The sequence below is a fragment of the Hyaena hyaena genome, unplaced genomic scaffold (genome assembly GCF_003009895.1).
Source record: "Hyaena hyaena isolate Hyena2069 unplaced genomic scaffold, ASM300989v1 scaffold_10, whole genome shotgun sequence".
Classification (NCBI taxonomy): domain Eukaryota; kingdom Metazoa; phylum Chordata; class Mammalia; order Carnivora; family Hyaenidae; genus Hyaena; species Hyaena hyaena.
In genome coordinates, this window is record NW_024080642.1 from 3,617,218 (window position 1) to 3,637,718 (window position 20,501).

The following is a 20,501-nucleotide window of genomic DNA, read 5'->3' on the forward strand; positions in this document are numbered from 1 at the left end:
TCCACATCAGAAACTATGCAGGAAGAAGAAAACTTTAAAAAGTCCCGATCGTTAATATTATCAGAAATATTAGAAAATACTGTGTCCCTGAAAAAGGATATCAGGGGAGGAAAAAAGTTAAGGAAACAAAAACAAACAAACAAAAAAAACATGAGAGTAGAAATGAAAACTTCAAAAGGAAGTTGAAAAAAGCCCCAAGATCCTAAGGCAAAAAGGAAAATAAAAAACAGAAAGTATGAGGGGCGCCTGAGTGGTTCAGTCGGTTAAGCATCCAACTTCGACTCAGGTCATGGTCTTGCAGTTCGGGGTTCCAGCCCCACACTGGGCTCTGTCCTGCCCGTGCGGAGCCTGCTTCAGGTCCTCTGTCTCCCTCTCTGCCCCTCCCCTACTCTGTCTCTCTCTCTCTCTCTCTCTCTCAAAAATAAATATTTTTTTCAAAAGAAAATATGAAAAAACGTATAAACTTAAACTGCCTAGCAATCCTAAAAATCAAATACCCCAAAACAGAAAATAGAGATTAAAACATCAATGAAATTATTCAAGAAACTTTCTCAGAATTGGGGGATGTGTGCTTATAGATGGATGAGGCCTACTGAATGTCCACACAATTATTAAAAATAGACCCACTCCAGGGCACATTATTGTCACATTTTAGAGCCTTAGAGGAAGAACAAAGAGATGACCTACAAGTTTCCAAAAAGAAAAAAAAAATTTCTTAAGAACGAAAATCAATCGGGGCACCTGGGTGGCTCAGTGGGTTAAGCATCCAACTTCGGCTCAGGTCATGATCTCACGGTTCATGGGTTCAAGCCCCGCACCGGGCTCTGTGCTGACAGCTTAGAGCCTGGAGCCTGCTTCTCATTCTGTGTCTCCCTTTCTCTCTGACCCTCTCCTGCTCGTGCTGTCTCTATCTCTCTCTCAAAAATAAATAAAACATTAAAAAAAAGAAAAAGAGGGGCGCCTGGGTGGCTTAGTCGGTTGGGCGTCCGACTTTCTCTTAGGTCATGATCTCGCGGTTCATGGGTTCGAGCCCTGCATCGGGCTCTGTGCTGACTGCCAGCTCAGAGCCTGGGGCCTCTTTCAGTCTGTGACTCCCCCTCTCTCTGACCCTCCCCTGCTCACGCTGTCTCTCTCTCTCCTAGAAATAAAAAAAAAAAAAAAAAAAAGAAATCAAAACAACTTTGGGGAATCTGGCTGACTTAGTCTGGAAAGCATGCAATTCTTGAGCTCATGATCGTGAGTTCAAGCCCCACGTTGGGCGTAGAGTTGACTTAAGAAAAAGAAGAAGAAGAAATCAGAATGACTTTAAATTCCTCAAAAGTGTCACTCAAAGCAAGAAAACAATGGAGAAGTGACTTCAAAAATCTCTAAAGGAAAATTATTTCCTACCTAGAATTCTATAACCAACCAGACTCTCATTCTGTGTGTGTAAAGCAAGAAATCAGGTGTTTTCAGATATTTAAGTTCTCAAGAAGTTTACTTTATATATCTTTTCTCACCAGGCTGTTAGAAGTTGCCTCCTACCAAAACAAGGATGTAAATTAAGAGACAGGAAATGGCTACTTGAACCAGGAGCTTTGACACAGAAGAGATGGGAAGAAAATCCTCAGGATGATGGTGAAGGGAGATTTCAGGATGACAGTTGTGCCCCAGGTGTAAAGGGTGACCCCTCCACAATGAAGCAGTGTGACTCATGAGACAGTCTTATTGGGGGTAGTCATAACCATGCCCTCTGCTGACAGACGTGCTCCACGAAAGGAAAGAAGGAAATCAAAGAGGAAGACAGGAGCCCCAACTCAGGAGAAAAGCAAAGGAAACTTCTAGAAGAGAACAAAAGAAGTCCAAGCTCTGCAGCGGGGCTGGAGAGCAGCTCGCCTAGACTGAATGAAGGAGACTGGAGGTTTCTAGGATGGAGGAAAATGAAGCTCTCCAAGAAAGGATGTGAAAGTGACATGTCACCTAATGTGAATAACCTTTGGGAAAACTACCAAGAAGAGGCTTTTACTTTATTTTATTTAAAAAAGTTTTTTTTAAATGTTTATTTATTATTGAGACAGAAACAGATCATGAGTGGGTGAGGGGCAGAGAGAGAGGAGACACAGAATCCAAAGCAGGCTCCAGGCTCTGAGCTGTCAGCACAGAGCCTGACGCAGGCTCGAACCCACGAACCGTGAGATCATGACCTGAGCCGAAGTCGGACACTTAACCGACTGAGCCACCCAGGTGCCCTATGAATTTAAAATACTTTTTTTTTAAAAATTTTATTTTGAGAAAGAGAGAGAGAGCGAGCGCACAAGTGGCAGAGGGACAGGGAAAGAAGAAGAGAATCCCAAGCAGACTTTGTGATGTCAGCACAGAGCCCAAAGCAGGGCTCAAACTCATGAAGCGTGAGATCATGACCTGAGCCCAAACCAAGAGTTGGGCACTTAACCCACTGAGCCACACAGACGCCCCTCTAAAATATTTTTATATAGCAACTGGCATTTGTTATGGATGTTCCATATATTTTTCTCCATAGCCAGTCACTGTCTCTCCTTTGTTTCTAGTCTTTAGCCTTAGAGAATTTTTGTTAAGAATTTTTGTCTTGAGTTCAAGCCCCCGTGTTGGGCTCCGCACTGGGCATGAAACCTACTTAGAAAAAAAAAGGGACTGTACGTCATAGGCTAAAAGTTGAGAATAAGATCAGACCAAGGAAGGGGCGCCTGGGTGGCTTAGTCGGTTAGGAGTCCGACTTTCACTTAGGTCATGATCTCGCGGTTCGTGGGTTCGAGCCCCGCGTCGGGCCCTGTGCTGACTGCCAGCTCGGAGCCTGGAGCCTGTTTCAATCTGTGACTCCCTCTCTCTCTGACCCTCCCCTGCTCACGCTGTCTCTCTCTCTCTCCTAGAAATAAATAAAACATTCAAAAATTAAAAAAAAAAAAAAGATCAGACCAAGGAGGACTAAAGGTGGAATATAAAGATGTGACCACAAGACAACTTAAAAGCCACCAATGACTACAGTCGGTGGGAACCCGAGTCCACAAATGGTCCGAAAACATTCACACCTTTGTCAGGGAGCTGTGCGTAGGGCTGGATTGTGGGGCAAGTCGCCGCCTCCCCAGTACTTACTCTCTCCTGTTAGGTGACAGACTGCGGGGCCCCCCCACACCCCACCACACTCCAGAGCTGCCCTGGGTGGGGAATTCTGTGCTGGCCCCTGCCTCTGGTCTGTGCCTCTGCAAAGTGATCTGGGGTGACAATGTGCCCCAGGAATCACCCGATTCTTGCACGGGCCCCTGAGCACATGCGGGTCACCTCTCAGAGGGGAACACAACACAGAGACTTGGTCCTGGAGGAAGTGACCTCTGGGGTCCTGTCCAGCCCAGCATGGGGATGCTTGTCTGACAAGCCAGACGCATCCCACTTGGGTGGGCTCGTAGGCTCCAATGGCAACAGAGGTCACAGAAGCCCCAGTAACGGGGCCAGTTTAAGGCCCTCCTAGGACCAGACTTCCTAATTTCTGCCGTCCCACTTGACATCCCTAGTAAGTAAGATGTGCATCCCACATTAAGCAAGCTTTACACATTGAATTGAATTGCCTTGACAGGTTACTTTGGGGGGAAACAAATAATTAATTATTAAGTTGTTAATTTTTATTTTGCGATTTTATTTTTGTAAATTGTCTAATGTTTTTATTTATTAAAAAATTTTAATGATTATTTATTTTGGAGAGATAGAGACAGAGCATGAACGGGGGAAGCCAGAGAAAGGGAGACATAGCATCTAAGCAGGCTCCAGCCTCTGAGCTGTCAGCACAGGGCCCAAGGAGAGGCTTGAACCCACAAACTGAGAGATCATGACCTGAGCTGAAGTCGGATGCTTATGGACTAAGCCACCCAGGCACCCCTGTTTTTATTTATTTATGAGAGACAGAGACAGAGCATGAGTGAGGGAGGAGCAGAGAGAGAGGGAGACACAAAATCTGAAGCACAGGCTTCAGACGTGGGGCTCGAACCCAAGAACCGTGAGATCATGCCCTGAGCCGAGGTCAGACACTTACCTGACTGAGCCACGTAGGTGTTCCATGGATTTTTTTTTTTTTTTTAAGTAGGCTCCACACCCAGCATGGGGCTTGAACTCATGACTTTGGGATCAAGAGTCAGATGCTCTACTGACTTAACCAGGCGGGTGCCCCAGGGCTTATGGACATTTTGTATTCAGCCAGGAGGCTGTGGGCCCCCTCTCCTTGCTCTACATGGCACCTCTCAAGCCTGTCACCTCAAGAAGAGTCGCAGGCAAATAGGGACAACTGGTCACCCTACGGGCCAGCTACCAGCTGTCCAGATTTTTTCTTTCTCACGAGGTACAATGATACTTCATGGAATGCTGGTCAAATCCTCCCCGCCATCACTGGAATATATACACGGAGCCACGCATTCTAACAGCACATTCTATCCATTGCACACACTAACATTTATAAACACATTCATACAAGCACATACATTGCAGACAAATACATACACACTATACTCACTGTGCATACATACGTACACATGCATACGTATCACAGATCCCACGTATATATAAACACATGTTAGCTAAACATGGATAAAATAAATACCCACACCCTCAAACACAAGCACATCCGTTTGGCTCTTGGAGAGATGGACGAGAAGTAGAGGCGATCATTGAGTGGGATTGTGTGGATGGGACTGGGATTGCAAAGGGAAGGGAGGCAGGTTATGGAGCAAAGAACATGAATGTTGTAATGCATGGAAAGAGCGCCAGACTTGGAGTTGGGTAGTCCTGAAATTAAATCGCAGCTCTGCCATTTACCAGCTGGGTGACCTAGAGCACTGACCTAACCGCTCTGGACTTCATTTTCCCATCTGTAAAACGGGAGGTTGTAAAGCTGTAACTAAGTTCCAGAATACTGTAGGTGCTTAGGTCGCAAATGTTGTTATTATGAGGTGTGTGTGAGGGGACTCAAGGTATTTGAGCGGAGGAGCCTTGATCTCCATGAGGTGGTGTTTCGGGGGGCGAGTGGGGGAAACTTCCTAGAGACCATTGTTTTCATCATCCCGTTTGAGACCAAGAAATCAAGGCCCAAAGCAATGAAAATGACTCGCCCTGGAACAGGGTGTGGAGGATGCTTGCAGAGTAGGACATGTCCAGCAGATATGAGCCACGTGAGTAGGCCCTGGGCTGGGCATGTGGCTGCTACCAGGAAGGCGGGATTGCCTGGATGGCCTACGCTCAGCTACCCTGAGCTGTCCAACAGCATTCCTGAGGACTTTGAGGCCTGGTTTGCATGATATGCAAAGCAGGGCCATATTCTGCCAGAAGGCCACTGTTCTGGCCCCTTGCCCACATCGGTGGCACCCAATGTCTCCAATGGGCCTAAAGCTTTACCCTTCCCTCTCAGCTGGGCATGGTGCCAATTCCCCTAGCTGCCTTTCAATAGCAGCAAGGAGGGACTGTAGGCTTGGTGGAAAGGGTACTGAGCTGAGGAATCCAGTCGAAGTGTCTGGATTCAAGTGCTAACTTGGCTCCTCACTAGCTGTGAGGTGTTGGGCCAGTCCTTTCCCTTTCCTGAGGCCTAAGTTTGCCCCTCTGTCCAATGGTAATACTATCAGCTCAAACAGCATGGTGGAAGTTCATGTGAGATGTGGAAATCCCACCGTGGGGCACCTGGGTGGCTCAGTTGGTTAAGCGTTGGACTTTGGCTCGGGTCATGATCTCACGGTTCCTGGGTTCGAGCCCCACGTCGGGCTCTGTGCTGACAGCTCGGAGCCTGGAACCTGCTTCAGATTCTGTGTCTCCCTTCTCTCTCTGCCCGTCTTCCACTCACACCCTGTTTCTCTCTCTCTCAAAAATAAGCATTAAAGGAAGGAAGGAAGGAAGGAAATCCTAGACAGATCCAGGCTTACAGAGGTGACTCATTAATGTTGGCTGAATACATACAGTGAAATTTATAAAGGAAGAGGCCTGGTGTAGGATGTGCTAAAGTCTCTTCATTCCTCTGGGCCTCAGTTTCCTCACCATGAAATGAGAAAGTCAGCCTGGATAATCTCTAGCATCCTTTCCAGCACTTTTATTCTTTGATCTGAACTGTCAGAATGGATGTCTTCTTCTGATCCATTCCTCAGAGGCACACATGTAGAGAGTGAATATGTCAAGGCTGGAGACAGACACAGAGGGCCACCTGTATGTGTTGCAGATTACATGGTAAGGGGCTCTGCTTTGACATCTTGTGGAGAGAAGTAGGTTGGTATGTATGTGTGTGTGTGGCGGGGGGTAGTTCTGGGTGCTTGATAAGGGAAGCCAGTTGGTCTATCTGGCCCGTATTGACTGTCAGCCATCATTGACCTTCAGACCTCTGTTCCGAGAAGAGCACGGGGCTACACATGGAACAAGTAACCAAAGGTGGGCGAACCAGATCCCTGCTCTGCTCCCCAGGCTTTCAGAGTCTAGTGACACGTGCCAGGGACAAATGGTACCACTAAAAGTATAGTTTATGCAGGAAACCAGAGCAACCGATATATTCCAGAAGGAGTTCTGGGGACAGTGGTCAAGATGGGGCCTGACATCTGGCAAGGGTGAAGGGAGCAATCTGGTCTTTTGGGATGGGAAGGGTTTTCATGGACTGGAAATGAGAGGGATGGCCTATTCCAGAAGTGAAGGCTCTATTCTGCCCGGTGAGGGTGTGGGGGGCGTGTGGTGTCCAGTGTCCCGAGGATGTAAACCAGGCAAGCTGCACAGCGCATTCTCATCGCCATCCCCACCATCCGCGTTTGAGAGGCCAGCAGGAAGCAGAGGCTCAAGAGGAAAGGCAGGAGGAAGGCAATCTTGGCCTCAGGACCGTGTGCCGCATGTCCTCATGTGTGCCGCATGTCCTCTCCCATAAACCCACCCCAGCCCTTCCGGGCAGATTTCTCTTGTGCTCATTTTACGGCTGAGCCCACGGACACTCACAAAGACAGAGCGCCAGATGCACTGCCGGGCAGGGGCAGAGCTGGGATTGTGAGCTGGGTACAAAACCACAGCCCCTCCTCCAACCCCATCTTCTTGGAAGCTGCTTTCTAGGCTTTGCAAAGCTGAGGATCCTTTCGCAAGAGGGGAAGACGGTTTCTCCCCAGGGAGGACCAGCCAGGGCCCCCTTCTCTTCTGGGCAGCTTTCCAGTTGCAGTCCTCATCAGAGAGTTCTATGATCCAAACAAACCCTGTTACTAGCTTTATTAAGCCTTATCAACCAGTCCCCACCCAGGACAATCTGATTAAATACTGCTGTCACCAGCGAAAGCTCTATTATAAAAGTCTTTGCTTTCCACAAATAGAACCAACTGGCTTCCTTGCCAGACAGAGCACACTCCCCACCTCCTTGCTTTCAAGGTCAGGACACAAGAGGGGAGGGAGGGAAACTGTCATTGTCACAGCAGGGGAGGGCTTAGTTTTGTCAACAAGTAATGATCTCTTGAGCAAATAAACTGAAGTTGAACCCTAAGGGAGTGTTGTTTCCTTGATCCGGAGACTCAAGGAACCCTGGAGAAGGATTACAGTCATCCAGAAATAATAGTGGCTACCATTTATTGAGTGCCCACTCCACCCGGCCTGTTTGCACACAGGGCTTCCCATTCTTCCAACAACCCGGCAAAGTAAGCTCAAGTGTTCTCTTCTGGCCACACTGCCAGTTTCTTTTTTGCTTTAGAGAGAGAGAACGGAAGCTCAGAGAGGGTGTTCTGTCCAAGGTCATGTGTCGGTACTAAGCTTGTAAAGCCAGGATTCAAACCCAGGGCTGTTTGATTCCAAAACCCTGCCGTGTTCCTGTGTAAGTGTTCGCTGGATGAATGAATAAATGGATGAACGGACATGGGATGCATAATGAATGGATGGGATCAGGTTCAGAGACCCAAAGATTGGAAGCTAGCATTAATCTTACCATCTCCTCCCTGCTCTGTGGCCTCCGGAGATAGGTGAAATCGGGTTAAAATAAATGTCAAAAGAAAGTTTAAACGGGAAAACGGAAAGGCCTCAAAAGAGCTGGGTATATGTATCTAAGAACACAATCAACAGAGTGAAAAGGCAGCCGATGGAATGAAAGAAAAACATTTGCAAACCATATATCTGATAAGGGGTTAATATCCAGTATAGAAAAAGGACTCCTGTGACTCATGATCAACAAAACAACAACAGAAACCAAATAACCTGATTCAAAAATGGGAAAAGGGCCAATCAACATGTCTCCAAAGAAAATGCACAAATGGCCAACAAAGAAATGAAGAGTGTTCAACATCACTAATCACTAGGGAAATGCAAATTAAAACCACAATGAGATATCACCTCACACCCATTAGGATAGCTGCTATTTAAAAAAACAAAAACAGAAAATAACAAGTGGTGGCGAGGATGTGGGGACATTGGAACCCTTGTGCGCTGTTGGTTGGAATGTAAAACGGTACAGTCACTATGGAAAACAGTATAGAATTTCATCAAAAAACTAAAAACCAGGATTATCATATGATCCAGCAATCCCGTCACTGGGCATAGAGCCAACAGAATTGAAATCAAGTGATTTGTTCATAGCAGCATGATTCACAATAGATGGTGCCTGGCTGGTTCAGTCAGTAGAGCACGTGACTCTTGATCTTGGAGTCATGAGTTCAAGCCTCATGTTGAGGGTGGAGCCTACTTTAAAAAAAAAAAAAAGAGAGTAGAACCCAGAGAACCAGAAAGTAGAATGGTGGCTGCCAGGGCCTGGGGCTGGGATTGGGAGTTAATGCTTAATGGTGTAGAATTTCAGTTTTGCAAGATGAGAAAGTTCTGGAGACTGATTGCAAAGCAACGTGATTATACTTAACAGTACTAGACTGCACACATAAAAATGATTAAGATGGTAAGTTTCACCACACTGAGATACCACCTCACGCCAGTCAGAGTGGCTAAAATGAGCAAATCAGAGAACTCTAGATGCTGGCGAGGATGTGGAGAAACGGGCACCCTCCTACACTGTTGGTGGGAATGTAAACTGGTACAGCCCCTCTGGAAAACAGTGTGGAGGTTCCTCAGGAAACTAACAATAGAACTCCCCTATGACCCAGCAATAGCACTGCTAGGAATTTGCCCAAGGGATACAGAAATGCTGAGGCATAGGAGCACATGTACCCCAATGTTCATAGCAGCACTCTCCGCAATAGCTAAAACATGGAAAGAGCCTAAGTGTCCATCAACGGACGAATGGATCAAGAAGATGTGGTTTATCTATACCATGGAACACTACATGGCAATGAGAAACAATGAAATCTGGCCATGTGTAGCAACATGGATGGACATTGAGGGTGTTATGCTGAGCGAAATGAGTCAGGCAGAGAAGGACGAATATCATATGTTTGCACATATAGGAGGATTAGGAGGAACTTGACGGAGGAACAAGGGGGAGAAGAAGGGCGGAAATGGTGGGGGAAAGGGAGAGAGGCAAACCATGAGAGACTCTTGAATGCTGACAAAAACTGAGCACTGATAGATGTGGGGGGGGAGGAGGGATGGGCATGGAGGAGGGCACTCGTGGGGATGAGCACTGAGTGTTATGTGGAAACTAATTTGACAATAAACTATTTGTAAGACAAACAAAAAAAACAAAAAACAAAAAAAAAAGATGGTAAGTTTCAGGTTATGTATATGATATTACAGTTTTTAAAAAGAGCTAGGCATGGAAACTTGGAAGACAAGGAGAAAAGCTTGCGGCTCAGTAATGCGGGAGGAGGTTCGTGGGCAGACTGTAGCAAAATGAACCTCAGGTCCCTATTAGCGTCAGAATATTCCCTAGATTCTTGCCTAGGCTCAGCCTCCAGAGTAGATGGGCAGGGCCAAATCTGGGAAGGTTATTCCCTGTCTCCTCTTCACAATCTTGATGGTGGTGAAAATCTATTCACTTCTTTGCCTTGTTACCTGACCAATGGCCCCCTTCATCCTATCTAAAGATCCAGGGACCAGCTCCATAACATGATGGAAAGAGGGCTTGGTTCTCTGGTAGAAACCTTACAAACTATTATACAGGCAGTCTATCCACCCACCCATCCATCCATCCATCCACTCATCCATCTTTTCAACATGTATTTATTGGGTATTAACTCAAGAGGCTGAAGTGGTATATAGGGACAGTCATACAGACAGACCCTGCCCTCACAGAACTTGTAGTCTGGTGGGGGAGAATGAAATATGGTGCCCCGTGTGCTGTGATAAGGTCTTCTAGAGCCCTTAGCAGGGGGCCTGTTCTAGTTGGTGATGAACATTCACAAAGGAAGATCAGTCTTAGGCTGAGACTTGAAAAGTAGCTAAGATTCAACCAGTAAAGTGGGGAGAGGGAGGTAGGGAGATTATGCCTAAGGGAAGCAAGAGCATAGGCACCTCCGGGAGATTTTAGTAAATGCAGGGACCGGTGAGGATCTGGGAAGAGCTGAGTCATGGCAGAAGGGGTGAGAGCTGAGGCGAAGAGGAAAGCAAGTGAGACGGGGAACCTTCAGGAATCCCATGAAAAACTGCTTTTGAGCTCCTTTTCCTGCCTCTATTCTTCCTAGGCTCTACACCCCCACCTTACACCTGCCTGGTAGCACAGATAACGTATGTCCTTCTTGTTAAGGCCAAGGAGTGAGTGATGCCTCTGGAGTCTTCCATACAATAAATGACATCTAAGGAGTGGCCTGGTGAGGTCCTCACGAATGTTTTCCAAGACCGCCGACTGGGCAAGACCCCTGGCTCCAGGGCACGAGTGACTTGCAGAGGACACCCAAACACTCCTCTCTGTTCCTGGGTGACTGAGAAGACAGGTGCACAGGACCACCGGCCTCAATTAAAAAAACCGAGACCCCAAGCAAAGACAAGACGCACTCTTCTACCTTTCAGAGGCTCCCTGACACTCTGTCTGTGTCTACACTTTCTCCATATCTTTAATAAACTGCTCTACTTCCTCTTGGTTTATGTTTGATCTCTACCCTGCCTGAAGCCAAGGACCTCCTTGGATGGTTGAGCAGGACCCCTCTGCATCCTCAGGCCAGCCTGTGCCACAAGGATGGGGTCTTATAGGGCCATTTAAGCACCTTCTGAGCAGCCTGCAAGGTGCTGCGGGGGGATATGAACACGTAAAAGAGAAGATGAACACACTCAGCTGGAGAGGCAGTGGAAGACAAGGGCCCCTGGAGTCAGATTCTGGGTCTGGGAGTCTCGGAACTCTGAGCAAGATGCCTGTCCTCTGACTTAGTGTAGGACCCTCTCTACATCTCCCTCCGGACTCAGGGCAGCCAGACACTTGACACCCTGTCTTCTCTCCTTTTTGGTCAGGTAGTCCCAGGCCTTATAAGTCATTCCGAGTGCTCCCTACCATGTCCAGTTTTTCTTGCTTTTCCAGGCCTACTTGAATTGTGTCCCTGTGGGTTCCAAGCCCCACCTGCTAAGTCTCAGTTGCCTCAGGGGCCTTTGTCTGAATGCCTGCCCACGTGTCTAGGTCTGAACTTCCTAAAAGCCACCTTTGGGCCCTGTCCCAGCCTTGGCTCTATCTACAGGTTATCTGCCTCCTGATACTTTTTTTTTTTTTTTTGAAGTTTACTTACTTATTTTGAGAGGGAGAGTGAGAGCGTGTGCTCATGAGTGGGGTAGGGGCAGAGAGAGAGGGAAAGAGAGAATCCCAAGCAGGCTCCTCGCTGTCAGCGCAGAGCCCGACATGAGGCTCAAACCCACAAACCGTGAGATCATGACCTGAGCCGAAATCAAGAGTTGAATGCTCAACTGACTGAGCCACGCAGGCTTCCCTATCCGCCTCTCCATTCTGAGGATAGGCTAGTTCTTGCGAGTTGGGGACCATCTCCTGCCCCGCTTGGACTTTCTCAGCTGTTCTCAGGTGACCCTCTCCAGGAGGGTCAATGGTCAAAGTACAATGTAGGTATTTCCTGGTCAGGGCTCCTCCCTCCTGTCACAGGAGGGACACAAACAAAGACTGAAGGAGGATGGCCACAGTATCCTGCCACGATTATTTACAGTCCACGAGGAGCCATGAAACACACACACACACACACACACACACACACACACACACACACACAGTTATTTGAAGCATTCGTTGAAGGAAATAGAGGTGAGGCAAACTGTAGAACTTGAACGAGGCGTGGGAGAATGAGGCCCTGGCTGTGACGGCCAGGTGAGGGGAAACTTCTTATACTGTAAGTGTTGGCTGGAGACTTCCTGCCACTCTTAGGACTCTGCCTTTGAGATGAATTGATCGGTGATGGGGCCCGGCTCCTGGGGATGAATACCACCCACCTGCCATTGCTCCTCAAAAGAGGGTTTGCAAAGGTCCCAAGAGTCTAGGACTCCGAAGGGTGAAGCCTGGGTGTGTGTGTGTTGGGGGGTGGGGGGAGGCAGGGGTTTGGAATCACCAGGCTTTGTCCCGGTGCTGTCCTAGGGGCTCAGGGCATGGAAGGCTGTGCAGATGATGAGAGAGCATAAGGCAAGCTGAGGGCAAAGTACACCTCCGAGTACTCTCAAAGCTAAGAACACCCTTCCTCCCCAGGTGGGATAAGGTGACATTCCTCAGGCACTCCTGGCTACCCAAGAACAAAGGAAAGGATAAAAAACAAATGGTTGGACCGATAGAGATCACAGGACCTGAGTCTCTATCACTTTACAAATATCTTAGTAAATTATAAGGAAAAGGCAAGCTCATCAATAGCCTCATCTCCAGAACCCTAAAGCCCCCAACATCACCCTCTCTTCTATAGTGTTGTGGGAAACAAAGGCAAGAAAGAAACTGAAGGTAAAATTAAATTTTCTTAAAACCTGCAACCCACTGACAAATACTTGAGTCAAGTAGAGTATAACATTTCTCCAGGAACTCTTATTGTTAATGTTTTGCTACAGGAGAAAAACAACCTTAGCTTGACAATAGCTAGACCTCCAGTAATCTGTGACTCTTCTTTAGCAGGTGAAAACCCCTTTAAGACACTTCCTTTTGACTTTATCTCCTCCAACTCGTAGTATATAACCAGTCACTCTTCAAAACCCCAGTGCAGCTCTTTCTTCCCAGGAGAACTGCCCCTGCACTTTAATAAGACCATCCCTTTGCACCAAAGACCTCTCAAGAATTCTTTCTTGGCCATCAGCTCCAGACCCCCCCGCACCGCTCCAACAACCACACCATCTGGCAACCAACGTGGGGCTTTGAGTCTTTTCACCCGGACTCAGCTTCGCCGCAAACTTGGTGAGTACTTTCTCTTTTCTTCCTTTACTTTTATTTCAGGGGCTTTTCAAGGAGTCTGGTCTTAGTGGAACACTTTCATTGCTCAGGCTGCAATCCTCTAGCCCATGGCTACTCTGCTGGAGGAGAAAGCCTGCCTTTGGGCTGCAAGTTAGCGATGTGGGAAACAAAGGCAGAAGGAAATGGCAGATAAAATTAAATTTATTTATAACCTGCAGCCCACTGATAAATAACTTGAGGCTGGGAGAGTAAAGCATTTTTCCAGGAACTCCTTACTGTCTTAATGTTAATGCTTTGCTAGAGGAAAAAAACAACCTTAGCTTGACAATAGTTGGACCTCCAGTAATCTGTGAGTTTTCTTTAGCATATGAAAATCCCTTTGGAGGGGCGCCTGGGTGTCTCAGTCGGTTGAGCGTCCAGCTTCGGCTCAGGTCATGATCTCACAGTTCGTGGGTTCGAGCCCCACATCGGGCTCTGTGCTGACAGCTAGCTCAGGGCCTGGAGTCTGCTTTGGAGTCTGTGTCTCCCTCTCTCTATGACCCTCCCCTGCTCACGCTGTCTCTATCTCTCTCTCAAAAATAAATAAAATATTAAAAAAAAAAAAAAAAGAAAATCCCTTTGGAAACTTCCCCTTGACTTTACCTCCCCTGACTCCATAGTATATAACCAGTCTCCCTCTGGTCCTGGGGCAGCTCTTTCTCTGTCCTGTCCCCGTGCTTTAATAAAATCACCTTTCTGCACCAAAGACATCTCAAGAATTTCTTCTTGGCCATAGACTTTGAACCCCTACCACTCCAAAATCAGTTAGTACTCTGGCCGGAATGGTGATAAGACCCAGAAACTTGATGCCCTCTCTTTATTCCTGTCCTTATACAAAATTGTCTTGGGCATAGGTCACCTAAGTAGCCAGGATGGCTGCCAATCTTAGGACGGACTCCCGTGTAAGCTTTCCTCCTCATTGGCTAACTGTGTTCCCCTTCACATTTCTGGTCTAGCTGCTTCTGGCGGTGGAACCTCCCCCTGGGAGCCAGCCAAAACTAGCACACAATTGAATTAGAACCCAACCAGGACCATTTCCTAGGAAGCTGGCTGTAAGGACTACATTCTAAGGAATGTCACTTAGATCATGATGGATTTCTATCTTCATTGTTTTTGGATAATGCTCTCTGGTGAAGTTTTGGGGTGATGGGAGGGTGTCGTGGGGTCCAGAGCCAATGACCAAGAAAGAATTCTTGAAGACATCTTTGGTGCAAAAAGGTGATTTTATTAAAGCACGGGAACAGGAACCATTGGCCGGAGGAGCCGCACCAGGGTTGTGATGGGTAACTCACTATATACCCTCAGGTTGGGAGGGGGGTCAGGGATAGAGTAAGAATTTTGGAATTCTGGAATTATGGAAGCAAGGTTTCCAGGACCCTGAGGGGCTAGCTGTTGCTAGGGAAGCACCATTTATCGCCGTTTAATAAACTCTCAGTCATGAGAATCCTTTATCTCAGGGGTAGCTGAGATAAAGGAAGTAGACTTATAGGATCCTCCAAGTTGGGATAATGTTAAGCTAAGGTTCTCTTTTGCCCCCAGCAAAGTGTCATCATTGAGGCAGCTGAGCTCATAGAAGGAGGTCACTCTGACAGTTTCAAGGACTTGTCAATGGGCTGTAGGCAGTAAAGGAAGTTAGTTTTTCATTTGCCTTGGTTTCCCACATCGCCATGGCAAGCACTTAAACCCCTTTCCTTTGTTCTTGGGTAGCTGGGAGTATCCAAGGAATGTTCCATCTGGGGTGTGGGGGTGGGTGCCAGCTTGTGCTTTGCCTCTCAACCTGCCTCATCCTCCCTCCTCATCCTCTACTAACTACTTAAATTACAAAATTGGGTAATTTCACCTTGTAAAACTTTTTTAGTGCTTTCCATGGGTTAAAAACAGCAGGTTCTTCAAGAAACTAAAGCTTGACCTCCATAGCATGCTCTTCAAAGACTAGGTAAACCAAAGCATGACCATCAGTGCATGTTCTTTAAGGCTCAGCCTTCTATGGCACGACTTTCAAGGTATGGTACTGGGTCCATATGCCAGGAACCAATTTAGCCTAGGATGCAATGGGTAAGTGGAGGGATGCCAGCATCCTTTCCATGAGGACCTTTTACAGGGCCTTCCCCGGGGCAGGACTGCCTTCAGTGGTAAGGTACTGATCCATATATAGTGATCCTTATTGATTTTTGCTCAAGGGATGCCTTGGGTCGCTTTTGACATCAGGAACCTCTGACATATCATGCATGGGATGCCACCCAGGAATCAAGGGAGGGGGTGATTTCTGGTAATGGACCCTAGGGAACACTAGAGCTTCTTCTTCAGTCCCCAGTGGCTCTCTCTTGGGATGCTTTGACCCACCGGAAACAATTCAGATTGCAAAATTTAGGAGAGAGCCGATCTCCTGTAACACTGCATGGCATTAGTGGGATCTGACACATCTCTTCTGCAGGAAACAGGGCAAATGGACAGAGGCACCCTAAGTCTAAGTCTTCAGCACTCTAAATCAGCACCCGGACCCAAGGGCCTCTTGCAGAATGGGTTTGATCAAATGTGTTTGGCTAGTAAACTCCCTCCTGACATATTGGATGATAATTATCTAACTAAGGCTCCTTCTGATAGAACTCAGGTTGCTTAGGAAACCCAGGTCAATCCTGAAAACGGGGACACTGACTTTCTCTCTCTGTTCCTCCTAGTAGATGTGAGGGCTTCTCCCTCATTCATTTCCTGGGTTAATGGCTATGACAACTGGAGCCACTGTGGTTAGTTTAACTCAGGACAGGGACTTTAAGAAATATTCCCCATGCAGCTGCTAAAACTCCCTTTGTTTGGGGGAAATTTCCTGTCTTCTCTGGCCTGACATGGACTGCATATTTCCACTTTGGTGGGAAAAAAGAAAAAGAAAAAGAAAAACATAGCATCTGCTCCTCTGTCGGAGATGGCAAGGTTTAGAACTGGGAATCATCTGTCTCTACCTTCTGCTAGCACCTCGCCTCTTCTACCCTCCCCTCCTCCTCCTCCTGTTTCTGGGTACAGCCTGTATAACTGGTTCCTATAGCATCCTCAGTGCCTAAGGCACCACTGGCTTCTCCTCCCCTCAACGTCAAGGAGCAGAGAGCAACCCTCTTGGAGTGCCCACTTCAGATTTCCTCTCCTGTGTCCCAGGTAAAAACTGGCAATGGGGAACAATTGGTTAACTTTTAAGTGGATGCAGGTGGAACATATTCGGTTTGAACTAATTGAAGTGTGTTGATTTAGGAGCGCCTGGGTGGCTCAGTCGGTTGAGCGTCCGACTTCAGCTCAGGTCATGATCTCACGGTTTGTGGATTCGAGCCCCGCGTCGGGCTCTGTGCTGACAGCTCAGAGCCTGGAGCCTGTCTTCGGATTCTGTGTCTTCCTCTCTCTCTGACACTCCGCTGCTCATGCTGTCTCTCTCTCTCTCTCTCTCTCTCACAAATAAATAAATTGAAAATGATTTAAAAAAATAAGTGTGTTGATTTAATTAAGATAGGCATTTTTTTAATGTTTTTACTTATTTCTAGGAGAGAGAGAGAGAGAGAGAGAGAGCAGGGGAGGGTCAGAGAGAGAGAGAAACAGACCATGAAACAGGCTCCAGGCTCTGAGCTGGCAGCCAGCACAGAGCCCGACGCGGGGCTCGAACCCACGAACCGCGAGATCATGACCTAAGCGAAAGTCGGACGCTTCGCCGACTAAGCCACCCAGGCGCCCCAAGATAGGCATGTCTTTAGGGTTATCAGCATTAAATATGAAATGTGTTCTTTCCAGGTTTGCTGAAGGTCAAATAACATCATGTTATCTCTGTTGCAATTTGTTAGCAAAAAAGATGACTTAAATTAATGGTTAGTGTTGTCTGTCTCAACGTTTTCATGGGTAATTGTTAAGATAGCTTTCAAAGTCTTTGGCAACCTGAAACTTTAAAGTCTTGCTTGCCTGATAAACGGGATTGAATTCATTGGACATCTAGGTCCTTTTGAAATAGAACAGAGTGCTAAAGCATTGATTACTAAACGCAGGTTTGTGATTTTAACTTTTTTTTAATGTTTATTTATTTTTGAGAGAGAGAGAGAGAGAGAGAGAGAGACAGAGCATGAGCAGGGAAGGGGCAGAGAGAGAGAGACATACAGAATTGGGAGCAGGCTTCAGGCTCTGAGCTGTCAGCACAGAGCCCGACGCGGGGCTCAGACTCACTAGCTGTGAGATTGTGACCTGAGGTGAAGTCAGCCACCCAATGGACTGAGACACCCAGGCTCCCCAGTGATTTTAACTTCTTATTGCAGAGAAACTGATGCTATTTGGGTCTGTTGGCAAACATGCTTAGTGCTTGATTAAATCATAACTTTGCCATCAAATTTCACAATTGGTAACTACTTAGTTTTCACTGGAAACTAAGGTTTCTAAGAGCTAAAATTCTGCTAAATGTAGTTAAGACTGATGAAAAGAAGAGAAACGACTCTACGTAAAAAAAAAAAAGTTGAAGATGTGTAAGAAAGTTATAAAGAATGGGAATGATGAAGTTTTGGGGTGAGAGTGGGATGGTCTGGAGCCAATGACCGAGAAAGAATTCTTGAAGATGAGTGTCTTTGATGCCAAAAGGTGATTTTTTTAAAGCACGGGGACAGGACCCGTGGGCAGGGGGAGCTGCGCTGGGGTCCTGAGGGGTAACTCGTTATATACCCTCAGGTTGGTAGGGATAAGGGATAGAGTAAGTCTCTAAGGAATTTTGGAAGCAAGGTTTCTGGGACCCTAAGGGGCTAGCGGTTGCTAGGGAAATGCCATTTATTACCGTTCAATAAAACCCCAGTCATGAGACCCTTCAGATGCATATGGGGGTCGGGTGGGGGTATAAGCTGGGAGCATGCCTGCCAGCATAGATCTTGGGGCAGTTGAGATAAAGGAAGAAGACTTACAGGATCCTCGAGGTTGGGACCATGTTAAGCTAAGGTTCTCTTTTGCCCCCAGCAAAGTGTTATCATCGAGGCAGCTGAGCTTCTAGAGGGAGGTCACTGTGCTGGCTTCAAGGACTTGTCAGTGAGCTGTAGGCAGTAAGGGAATTCAGTTTTCATTTGCCTTAGTTTCCCACATCACCATGGCAAGCACTTACTCCTTTCCTTTGTTCTTGGGTACCCCGGAGTGTCCGAGGAATGTCACACTTATTCTATCTGGGGGGGTGGGGGGGAGTGGTGCCAGCCTGTATTTTGCCTCGGTTTGCCCCATGCTCCCCCGTCAGAAATACACTTTTGTTGAAGGTAAAAGAAAGTAATTTTGTCCTCATTGAGATTGGTTGTTTGCAGACAATTGGCTTGGGACAAAATCTAAATGCAAAGGAAAGTTGTAGAAGGTTCGTGAAGAAAAATCTTTAAAAAGGAATGTTATGTGTAGCTCAGGAAGGACTAAGATTCAGATAAATGGATTTTTTAAGTTACATTGGTTTGAGATTGAAATTCTGCTTTTCTCTTGTTAAAAAAAGTTTTCTTGGATTGTTGATCTGCTCTTGATAAAAAAATATATACAAAGGCGTTTTTTTTTCCTCTTTTGACAGTCAGGAAAACCAAAGCTTATGTTTTTTTCTTTATCAAGTCTTTGATTACTTGAAGGTAAAACTTTTCAATGTTGGGGCTCCTGGGTGTCTCAGTCAGTTAAGCATCTGACTTCGGCTCAGGTCATGATCTTGCGGTTTGTGGGTTCAAGCCCCACGTCGGGCTCTATGCTGACAGCTCAGACCCTAGAGCCTGTTTCAGATTCTGTGTCTCCCTCTCTCTCTGCCCCTCCCCTGCTCGTGCCCTGTCTCTCTGTCTCTCAAAAATAAAAAAAAACGTTAAACATTTTTTTTAAAAACTCAGTGCTAAAGGACCTAGGTTTTGCTAACAGTAATATAACCCTACATATTTGCCTTTGGAATCTTTTATTGACATCTTGGTTAAACAAATAATTAAGATTTTTAATGATCTGTAACCCTGTTTAGGATGTGCTTTATAACTTTGTAAGTTTTTCACAAACTTCCCAAGATTTAAATTGTAAATGAAGTCTCTGACTAATGAGGCCTTTTTAAAAAAATTTTTTAACTGTATTGTCTTTTTTAAATATAGTTTATTGTCAAGTTGGTTTCCATATAACACCCAGGGCTCATCCCCACAAGTGCCCTCCTCCATGCCCATCACCCCTCCTCCCCCCACCCCCATCAGCTGTCAGTTTGTTCTCAGTATTTAAGAGTCTCCCCTCTCCTTATCTATTTTTTTTCCCTTCCCCTCCCCCTTGGTCCTCTGTTAAGTTTCTCCTGTTCCACATATGAGTGAGAACATATGGCATCAGTCCTTCTCTGCCTGACTTATCTCGCTCAGCATAACACCCTCAAGGTCCATCCATGTTGCTACACACGGCCAGATTTCATTCTCTCTCATGGCCACGTAGTATTCCATCGTATAGATATACCGCATCTTCTTGATCCATTCATCAGTGGATGGACATTTAGGCTCTTTCCATGGTTTGGCTATTGTGGAGAGTGCTGCTATGAACATTGGGGTACACGTGCTCCTATGCCTCAGCATTTCTGTATCCCTTGGGTAAATTCCTAGCAGTGCTATTGTTGGGTCATAGGGGAGTTCTATTGTTAATTTTTTGAGGAACCTCCACACTTTTCCAGAGCAGCTGCACCGGTTTACATTCCCACCAATGGTATAGGAGCGTGCCCGATTCTCCACATCCTCGCCAGCATCTATAGCCTCCTGATTTGTTCATTTTAGCCACTCTGACCGGCATGAGGCGGTATCTCAGTGTGGTTTTGATTTGTGTTTCCCTAATGATGAGGGACGCTGAGCATAATGAGACCTTTTTATTTGCTATGTTAAGTTACTCTGGAAGCAATGTCAAACAAATCATGGTAAACCTTGGTTTTACGGGGTTTTTTAGATTGTATTGCTTGGGTAAATGCTCTAACTGTATATATAAATGCAATTCCTAAAGTTTTAATATGTCTTGGTAATAAGGTTGTCACTTGATATTCTGATTATCAAAGTGTTATGTGTCACAGAAATAACCGAATTTCCTTGCCGATTGCATCGTCGTGAACTCTCATCAGATCTTTCGCCATGTCCACTTTTGAGTCGTCTTGTGTGTTATACTTTTGTGACTCCTGCTTAAAACATTGCTGGTTCTCTAATGTTTGCTCTTCCAGATTAAGGAAATTATCTAAGATATCCGTGATACACAATAATAGGGTAAAGTATCTCTCTGTACACAA